At 36.1% G+C, this 9016-nt stretch overlaps 1 non-coding gene across 1 annotated transcript; it reads right to left on the bottom strand.

Annotated features, from left to right (window-relative positions):
* Window positions 1–439: 439 nt before the first annotated feature.
* Window positions 440–546, bottom strand: LOC150059587 (U6 spliceosomal RNA). The gene has a single exon (XR_016536525.1). It is a non-coding gene; the product is annotated as a U6 spliceosomal RNA (small nuclear RNA).
* Between the last annotated feature and the right edge of the window lie 8470 nt (window positions 547–9016).

Here is a 9016-nt window from a genome sequence, read left to right as displayed (position 1 = left end):
ATTACTTTACAAACATTGATACACTTTCTCATGTCTTGGTATCCATTTCCCTCCTGAACCCATGCCTCTCATCTTGTTTTCCCCACTTCCCTACCCGATTTCAAATAACCAAATAAACATATATACAATATATCAGATAACAAGGTAAAATATTGTAACGATATGAGATAACCAAGGGACAGCAAAAGAGATGAGAGATAACAGTACATTAAAGACAACAATCACTTGTTATTTAGCTTTTGTTTCCATGGATATGGTTTTCATTAGCTACCACAATACTTCTAAAGTTCAACAATGTTCCTGTATCCAATAAGGATTTTTTTAAGTAAAAGTATGCATTTTATTCATTCATTCCATTAGCTGAGAATTGTCCTATTTGTATGAACACAGTATTGTACAAAAAACACAAACTGTTACAAAATAAAAAAGTACAAAATTCAAAAATATGGAATGCTTCACAAATTTGCACGTCATCCTTGAGCAGGGGCCATGCTAATCCACTCTCTACCATTCCAATTTTAGTATGTGTGCTGCTGAAGTGAGCAATCAGTAAAATATTTCTAATCATTGAAAAATTGTCCAGTCTATATAAAACAGATCACTTAACTATTCACTCATTAACAGAACAATGTTTTCTCATAAATATTTCTAATTTATAAACCAAACCATGACTATTCTAAATAAAAATTTTAGGAAATTACAATCCAAGATTAAGCAAAATTGATGTTTTTATTTATATTTATTTGTGCATTATCATTAAGTCCATCACAAATTTTGATCATGTCTTAAAACTGGGCTTTCAAATTATCTTTTTACTTAAGAATTCAAGCATTCTAGCATGGTCTGTAAGAAAGATTGCCATTCTGTTTGGAACTTGTCATGGTTTACAGATTTGTCAACTACATTGTTCTGAGTCTCTTTCTAGACTTCTGCTTCAATTGATACCTGTTTATACAATTATCAAATGAAATGCTTTCTTGATTTGGGGAGATTTTGAGTTAGCAGGGAAACCGAACAGCCTTTGTTCACCAACCTAATTTTTACTTTTCAAAATTCACTTGTTTTTGAAGTTCTTTACAGTAGTTTAGCAGTAGTTTTACAAGGCACCAAAAATGCCCAGTGACATTTAGGTTCAGATCACATGAATCTATAGATGTTGGGGAGAAATTACTAGAAGTTTATCTCTAAAATGACGATATTACATATCTCCATTGCTTATGACATCATTACTGCCTCTCAGCAGTTGCAGCCTATAGATTGCAAGCTGCTTGTCAGTTATGTCTTTTTATTTATAATTTGATGATACATTCACAATTGTTGTTATGCTTGTTATTGTAAATGTAGTAGCGTTCCTTCTTAACAGCAGGTTTGTTTGATATGGCTTCACTTACTGGTAATTAAATATGGCCTGAAATTAATCAATTTAAAAAGTTGCCAAAAGAAAGGAGTCACACAATGCCCTTCCCTTTTATGTTAAAAGCTCCGGAGAAACTAGGAATCCACGGAACATTCCTCAGTATAATAAAGGCTGTGTATGACAAACCCACAGCTAGAATTATACTTTTTATTGTAATTAATAAAAGGGTTACATGATACTTGCCAGATAGAAGGTGCAATAATTCACATACATTGATACCCTTTCACATGTCTTGGCACAAATTACCTCCCCCCCTCCCCCCCCCCCCCCGTCTTGGCTTTCCCCCCTTCCCTATCAAATTTCAAATAACCAAATACAAATAAATTCAATATATCAGATAACAAAGTGAGATCCTGTAACAATATGAGACACCCAAGGGACAGCAAAGGAGATGAGAGATAACATTAAGGACAACAGTCATTCATTATATGGCTTTTGTTTCAATATCCTGGAGGTCCTTTCAATTAGCTTCATACTATATGGCCTTATGTATCAAGGTTTTGCTCTATTGCAGATCTCTACTAGTAGAGCCCAAGGTTTCTACTGATTATGACAAATGAGAGAAACCATTGAGCCTAAGTTCCTTTGAGTCTGGCTTACTTCACTTAATATGATTTTTTTCTAAGTCTTTCCATTTCCTAACAAATGGGTCGATGTCATTCTTTCTGACAGCAGCATAGAATTCTATTGTGTACAAATACCACAGCTTGTTGATCCACTCATCAACTGAGGGACATCTAGGTTGGTTCCATATCTTTGCTATGGTGAATAATGCTGCAATGAACATTGTTGTGCTAGTGGATTTAGTATGCCCTAGATTCTGGATGGTTGGGTAAATGCTAAGTAGTGAAATTGCTGGGGCATAGGGGAGTTCTATGTTTAGCCTTTTGAGGCACTGCCATACTGCTTTCCATAGTGGTTGAACGAGTTTGCTCTCCCACCAACAGTGTAGTAGTGATCCCTCCTGGCCACATCCCCTCCAGCATCTGTTATTATTCGTTTTCCTGATCCTGGCCATTCTAACTGGAGTGAGGTGGAATCTTAGAGTTGTTTTGATTTGCATTTCTTTTATGACCAGAGATGTTGAGCATTTCTTCATGTGTCTATAGGCCATTTTTGTTTCTTCTTCAGAGAAGACTCTCTTTGGCCCATTTTTTAATGGGATGGTTGTTACTTTGGAGATGAGTTTTGGAGTGATTCAATTTTTTGAGTTATTGATATATTTTAGATATGAGCCCTTTGTCCGTTGTTTGGTTGGTGAAGATCTTCTCCCACTCTGTAGGCTTCCTAATTAATTTACAAGCTATGTCCTTTGCCATACAAAAGCTCCACAGTTTAATGCAGTCCCACTTATCCAGCCTTTCTCTGATTTGTTGTGATTCTTGGTCCTTATTAAGAGAGTTTCGACCTGTGCCAAGGAGGCCTAGAATGGAGAAAAGCTAAAGCCATTTCCTCCAAAATCAGGAATGAAAAAAGGATGCCCACTGTCTCCACTCCTCTTTCACATATTATTAGAATTCCTAGCCAGAGTAATAAGGCAAGAAGCAAGCATAAAGGGGATGCAAATAGGGAAAGAGTAAGTGAAATTTTCCCTCTTGGCAGATGACATAATTTTGTATTTAAACAACACTGTAGACACCCAAGTTGTTTGAGCTGATTCAAAACTTCGTCAAGGTAGCAGGGTACAAAATTAACCCTCAAAAATCAACGGCCTTCCAATATGCCAACAATGAGAGGAGCAACTTCTTTTGCAATAGCCTCAAAGAAACTAAAGTACCTAGGAATTAACTTAACTAGAATGTAAATGACCTTTTTGAAGAAAACGTTAAAATCCTGAAAACGGAAATTAAATCAGAAGTGAGGAAAAGGAAAAACCTCCCATGCTCCTAGATTGCAAGAATTAACATTGTGAAAATGGCAATCTTACAAAGGGCAATCTACAATGCAATACCTATCAATACCCCAATGTCATTCTTTAAAGAAATAGAAGAGGCAATCCAAAAATTAATATGGAATAATAAAAGACCCCGTATGGCAAAAACATTTCTCAGCAGAAACATTAGTGCAGGAGGAATCTCAATACCAATTTTAGACTGTATTACAGAGCTATACTGACCAAAACAGCTTGGTACTGGCATAAGAACAGGCCAGAAGACTAATGGAATAGAACTGAGGACCCAAATATTAACCCACAGACCTATGGCCACCCAATCTTTCATAAGGGAGCCAAAAAATAAAATGGAAGAAGGACAGCCTCTTCAAAAAGTGGTGCTGTGCTGGCATAACTGGTTAAGCACCTGCAGAAAATAAAGTTGGATCCTTCTTTGTCACCCTGCACCAGGATTAACTCCAAATGGATCAAAGACCTGGAGGTAAAAGCTGACACACTGAAAACTTTACAAGAAGGAATAGGAGATACACTAAGCTTTCTTGGCACAGGTCGAAATTTTCTCAATAAGGACCATGAATCATAAGAAATCAGAGAAAGTCTGGGTAAGTGGAACTGCATTAATCTGCAGAGCCTCTGTATGGCAAAGGTCACAGCTAGCAAATTAACTAGAAAGCCTACAAAGTGGGAGAAGAACTTCACTAACAATACAACAGACAAAGCCCTCATATTTAAAATATATCAACAACTCAAAAAATTGAATCACTCCAAAACTAATCTCCGAAGAAACAACTATCCCATTAAAGAGAGTCTTCTCTGAAGAAGAAACAAAAATGGCCTATAGACACATGAAGAAATGCTCAACATCTCTGGTCATAAAAGAAATGCAAATCAAAACAACTCTAAGATTCCACCTCACTCCAGTTAGAATGGCCAGGATCAGGAAAACGAATAATAACAGATGCTGGAGGGGATATGGCCAGGAGGGATCACTACTACACTGTTGGTGGGAGAGCAAACTCGTTCAACCTCTATGGAAAGCAGTATGGCAGTGCCTCAAAAGGCTAAACATAGAACTCCCCTATGACACAGCAATTCCATTACTTGGCATTTACCCAACCATCCAGAATCTAGGGCATACTAAATCCACTAGCACAACAATGTTCATTGCAGTATTATTCACCATAGCAAAGATATGGAACCAACTTAGATGTCCCTCAGTTGATGAGTGGATCAACAAGTTGTGGTATTTGTACACAATGGAATTCTATGCTGCTGTCAGAAAGAATGACATCGACCCATTTGTTAGGAAATGGAAAGACTTAGAAAAAATCATATTAAGTGAAGTAAGCCAGACTCAAAGGAACTTAGGCTCAATGGTTTCCCTCATTTTTCATAATCAGTAGAAACCTTGGGCTCTTCTAGCAGAGATCTGCAATAGAGCAAAACCTAGATTCATAAGGCCATATAGTATAAAGCTAAATGATAGGACGCCAGGATATAGAAACAAAAGCCATATAATGAATGATTGTTGTCCTTAATTTACTATGTTATCTCTCATCTTTTTGGCTGTCCCTTGGTTATTTTATATTGTTACAATATTTTACCTTATTATCCAATATATTGTATATATTCTTATTTGTTTATTTGAAATAGGATAGGGAATGTGGGAAAACAAGATGAGGGGTGGGGGTGGGGGAAGAGAAATGGGGACCAAGACATGAGAAAGGGTATCAATGTTTATGAAGTAATGCACCTTCTATCTGGTGAACATAATGTAACCCTTCTATTAATAACAATAAAAATATATGCAAAAAAAAGAAAGAAAGGAGTCACAGTCAGATACCTGTGGCTCAAGCTTATAATCCAGGCTGAGATCTTAGCATCATGGTTTGATATCATGCAAAGCAGGAAAGTTCATCAGAATCCTATTGCAATGAACTACAAAAAAACCTAGAATAGGCATGAAGCCTCAAGTGGTACAGTACTAGCCTTACACACAAAAGCTCAGGAACAGCACCCAGACCCCAAGGTCAAGCCCTCAGTTTGGAAAAGTAAAATAAAATGAAAAGAAAGGAGTTATGAGTTTTAACTTTATACCACATTGAGTAGTTGCAATGGGATGTTAAATTGTTCTACTTTATTCCACTCACGACAGTCCAACTTAAGTCATTGTTGACCTTTTACAGACTACCCGTGCATGGTATGCTACTCACTACGTGGGCCTGAGAGTGTCAGGAATTCAGTGCTCAAATGTATGGTAAGATAGTACCATTTTGATAATTCACTGGAACTCTTAGAATAGTTGACTTGGAAGTCTTACCACTTTCTGTCATAAAATGGAGAGCATTATATTACTTTTTCTAGGTTAATTTCAGATTTCTCTTTGTCGATATATAAAAACACCAGTAAATGAATGACCCTGGTTTTGGGAAAAACCTGTGATGGGGGAAAGGGGAAAAGAAGTTATTAGGAGGAAGAGTGTATTTGAGGTCTATTATTTGGATGCACGGACAGACCAATATATTAAAACTGCTGAAAAGTAAGGTGACTAAGGAGAGAAGAAAAGGAAGAGTAATGGAGAAGCTGTATGTGAAAGTAAATTATATGTGGAATAAAATATTAGAGGTCAATCCCACTTTTCTATTTTATTCTGAGCTATATATAGATACATATGTAGGTAGATCTGCCGATCTATCTATCTACCATATCTATCTATCTATCTGTCTATCTGTCCATTTTCGTCCATTTTCTATTTCACGATGGCCCTTATTGAAGAAATAAAGCTGAAAGTAGTTATGCTGAATGAAAGATAAGAGAATACAGGGAATAAAAGCTGCATGCTTCTATTTATATATAGACCACTTTTTAAAATGTAATTTTATTGTAGGGTGATGTGCAGAGGGGTTACATTTACATATGTAAGGTAGTGAGTACATTTCTTCTTGAAGATTGTTACCCCCTCACACATTTTTCTCCCATTTTCCCTTCCCCTCACTCCCCCCCCCCGCAAAATTGTAAAGTTCATTTCCAACAGATTGTCTTGTGAATATCATATATTGATTTACCCTTTGTCCTTTGTCTTACAATTTTGTTTTTCCCTTTCCCTTTGTTAATTCAAATAAATGTACAGAAAATACACCAGGTACTAAAGTCAGATACAATAACAACAGGGGATTAAACCATAAGGTGTAGGGGAGAAAGAAAAAAGAAATAGCTTCACACAGTACATTAAAAACAACCACAAGGCAAAACAAGTTCTACCACAGCACTAAGATCCTGGTCAACTGCAATGTGAGTCGTGAAGACATGGCAAGGAGCCTGGTCAGAGCAAACCTGCAAAGAAGATTGCCACATAAACTACCTCTATTGGGGTAACAATTTCACAGATGTGTGTATGGGACAACACACAAAGATGTACCTGAATGGAAAACAAGCAAGTCAAAGATTAAAGCGCTCCTAACATACAATCTCATTTTATAAAGTACACAAAGAGGGGAGATAAAGACACACTAATGTATAATATTTGAGGCAAAATTACCTCTGGTACTGATGCTGGGAAGTATCTCTGGTGGTAACATCTTTTAAGAGAGAACAGATGGTTTCTAGTGGGAAATTGTGACTATTCTTCTTTATTTTGGGTCTTAGTTTTATGAGTGTAGTTTTCCATGTAAAATTAATCCTGACTGCGTACAGAGATTTACAATAGGGCAAAACCTTGACATATAAAGCCATGTAGGATGAGGCTAAATGAAAGGACCTCTAGGATATAGAAAGAAGAGCTATATAATGAGTGATTTTTATTCTTAATGTACTATGTTATTTCTCATCTCTTTTGTTGTCCATTGTTTATCTCATATTGTTACAGTGTCTTATATTGTTATCTGATATATTGTGTATACGTTTATGTGTTTATTTGAAATAGGATAGGGAAGGGGTGAAAATAAGATGAGGGGCAGAGGTGGGGGGGGAGGAAATGGGGACCAAACATGACAAAGGTTATTAATGTTTGTGAAGTAATGCACCATTCTATCTTGTGAATATAATGTAACCTTTCTATTAACTACAATAAAAAATATATGAAAAAAATTATCCTGACTTCTTACATTGGTCTGTACTTACATATACCAAAAAGTAAAAATATGCAATTAATATTCAGGTAAAAATGCTTAGAATATGGATACTTTTCATATCAACAGCCCACCAAAGTTTAGTCTTATATAATGTTATCATATCAGTAAGCACACATTTTATGTATTTACATATATATATATTGTATGTGCAGTGTTTTTTCCCCTAAAGTTTCAAATATTGAAGACCTAACTCCCAATACCTTAAAATCTAACTGTAATTGAAATTAGGGTCATTTTGAGGTAAGTAGGTTAAGTGAGTTAAGAAGAGTAGATGCTAACATTGTTTGTGTCCTTAATCAAGAAAGATTAGTGGACACCTGGAGAGGAAAGTCTGTGTGAACAAGGAAGAAGAAAAGAGCCATGCACAAGCCAAGACAGGAACATCTGGAGAGCACAAACCCTGATGACATGATGCAGTTGCTTTTCTGGTTCCCCAAACTGTGAATCTGGACAAATAAAAGCTACTTTAGTTCTTAAGGCAATAAACAAGTCATATACAAGGTGTTTGTTTTCGGGTGCTGATGACATAATAAAGAACTTTCAAAAATGAGACAATGTCTTTAGAATGAGGAAAATTACTTTTAAGTACACAATATAGCTTGCAACCACTTTTAAAATGTATTTTGATTCCGTTTGTACACAATATTTTCAACAACCCTAATAAAGCATATTGACTTCATGTAGGGATGTTTTAGGGTATTTTTGTTGTGAGTGTGTGTGTGCGTATGTGTGTGAGCGTGTGTGTGCGTGTGTGTGTGTGTGTGAGTGTGTGTATGTCTGGGACTTGAACTCAGGGCCTGGGTGCTATCCTTGAACTCTTGTTCAAAGCCAGCATTGTATCACTTGAATCACATCTCCATTTTTGGATTTTTGTTGATTAATTGGTTATCAAAGTCTCACAGTCTTTTCTGCCCAGCCTGGCTTTGACCTGTTATCTTCAGATCTCAGCCTCCTGAGTAGCTAGAATTAAAAGTCTGAGCTACAAGCAGCCAGTGAGAACTATATATTTTATGTACCATTTCCATAAAACATGACTTTTAGCCTATGAGCATTCATTATTTTACAAGAAAAGAAAATCAAGCCTGGTCAATATCTACACAGTTTGTTTTGCTGTACCAAACACAAAGCCTTGAGCTTGCTAAGCAAGTATTCTACCATTTCAGCCATCTATTCAATCCTAATAGATTTTAGTTTGTTTATCAGGTAGAATCTTCTGCTTATTTAGCCTGTTTTGGTCATGAAAAATGATCCTCTTGTCTGTGTCTCTAAAGTAGCAAATTAATGGACTAATAGTTATGCACCACCACATCTGGTGATATTTAAGATTTTGAGGAATATTTTTATAACCTGTTAACTCATTACTTTTAATATATGACTGTTTCATCCATGATTGTAAATGAGAGGGGCTGCTACTTGTGCTTCAGAGCCTTAAAATTTATAAATACAACCATCAACAAAATTATACCAAGGAAAGTATTCAATAATTGGATTCCAAATTAAAATATTTCATTTGAAATTAGCTTCATACGAATGGAGACGAAATGTATTGATGCCTTTAACTACTTTCCCTGGTTGTTG

This window comes from Megascapheus bottae, chromosome 8 (genome assembly GCF_031878675.1).
Source record: "Megascapheus bottae isolate mThoBot1 chromosome 8, mThoBot2.hap1, whole genome shotgun sequence".
NCBI classification, from domain to species: domain Eukaryota; kingdom Metazoa; phylum Chordata; class Mammalia; order Rodentia; family Geomyidae; genus Megascapheus; species Megascapheus bottae.
Note: the sequence above shows the minus strand (reverse complement) of the source record. Positions and strands in the feature narration are given on the sequence as shown.